This window comes from Blennius ocellaris, assembly GCF_963422515.1.
Source record: "Blennius ocellaris genome assembly, chromosome: 18".
In the NCBI taxonomy this organism is placed as follows: Eukaryota; Metazoa; Chordata; class Actinopteri; order Blenniiformes; family Blenniidae; genus Blennius; species Blennius ocellaris.
Genome location: NC_137667.1, coordinates 9,568,191 through 9,570,240, shown reverse-complemented (window position 1 = coordinate 9,570,240; position 2,050 = coordinate 9,568,191).

Below are 2,050 nucleotides of genomic sequence, written 5' to 3'. Positions count from 1 at the left end.
ATCTCTGGGGGAATCCGGTGACCACAGAGAGACACCGAGCCAGCCAGCCTAATGATGAGAGCACTTCCTGGCAGCCTACGCACACACGCACGCACGCACGCACACATGCACGCACGCACGCACGCAAACATTTGGTCACTCGATTAGTTATGAGACTTTAAATACTACAATATTAAAACATATTTACTCAAGTAAAATTATTATTACTTCAGCATAAATGCAGTGAAGTAAAATCAAAGAATAGGCACCAAAAGGAAGTACATGGTTAAGATGTATAGAGTGCTTTATTAAACCCTAGTCAAGTAATAAGTATTGCTGAATAACCTTGTGAATTTCATGAAATTCATTCAACATCAAATAGGGAATAAATACATCTTAACAAAATAACATGTAAAGACAACTTTAGCCATAAATATATTGGAAGCATTTCATTCCATTTCATCTTTTATTTCTTGGAAGAAGAAAAAAACTAGACTTTCCAGGCACATCCTTCTCATTGTCAGAGAATGCTTTTTTCTTAAAGTGTAGAAACATTGTAAACAGCACTGACAGCTAAGTATGAACTTTAAACTTAAACATTGTTTTCAGTTAATGTTCAGAATTAAATTGACCGCTGGTTTAACCATTTCTTAACCCTGTGTTAGGATGGTGATAAATTCATGCAAATGTTTGGTTTTTACAGATTTATTAAAAGACATATATTTAAATTGGCTGCTGCTTCGCGGAGAGTAACATGATAATTTGTTGTGTGACCTGTCATCCCCACAGAGACTCCCAAGTGTGGCTCCAATAAAAGAGTGTGAGATAATAAAATATAAGATGCTATTATGTCTACCATTATTTCAATTCAGAGATTCATGAGAAAATGTTTGCCCCATCATCTATGGAAGTGAAGTATTATATCTTTATAAAAGCATGCTGAGTAACCTCTGAGAAGACTATCTGAATTTCTCTGTGGATTTTAGAAAGATAATTTTTTTTAACTGAATTTTCTATAAATACATAATTATAAGGCATCTTTGAGTCAACAGAGTGAGTCAAACTTGGGCAACACTCATCAAGAGAGGATCAGAGGAAACAAATTCCTTTAATTAAAAACAAAACACACACAAAAGCGACTGCTGAGCAACTCGTTGTTGAATTTCTTTCCACACAATCTTAAATGAACATTATATTTCATGTAAAGTAAGTTTCATTAGGGGTTTAGGACTCGTAACATTAATATTGGTAAGACGACAGGAGGCTGTGACTTATTATGCACATTGCACATCAAAACTAAAACTGCTTAATTAAATATATAAATAATTGATTTGAATTATTTAGCGATGTGACAGCTTTCATTAGAATTCAATCATTATTCAGGGTTGAATACCAATCTAAAGAAAATAAAAAGTCTTCACTCATTTGCATACAAACACACAAAGCCCTTCACACACTTGAGGATAATGGAGCAGCTGTATTTCTCAAGTGTCGCCTGCTGTGTTTTGTCAGCAAGTTCTAGTCCAACCGTAACTGTAATTACTGTTGCACAAGACCAACCAGACAACGAGGGAGCACATAACTGCAGAGTAGACAGCTCCTCTTCCTCCACATGTGTTTGTAGCCACACTGGCTGGCGCTCGGGGAAACACAGAAAACACACCTGCCACTCAGGTAACGGAAGATTTCGCTTCCTGGCGAAATTCTCTCAGTGAGCCTTCGTGAAATCGGGCACAAATGTGGCACATTCTGAAATAACTGAACCAAATCCAGGAGTTTACCGGCCACATGGAGAGAACACTCCTCTTTGTGCCGGCGTGGGTACGTCACAGTTCATTTGAGAGCGGGTAATATCATCTTTGTAACAGGAACTAGGAAGCGCGGGCAAGTACAAACTCATCCTGACAGCCAGGCCGTAACGGTGGATGCATAACTGCCATTGTTACGAAAGCATGCACAAAGTTCGTTTCTTGTTTCATGACAAGACAAGCTTGTGTGCTCTTCCAGAAAATCTCTCTGAATGATCTCTGTGTACCTGCAGGACATGATATGTGTCTAGAAACAGTCCAGC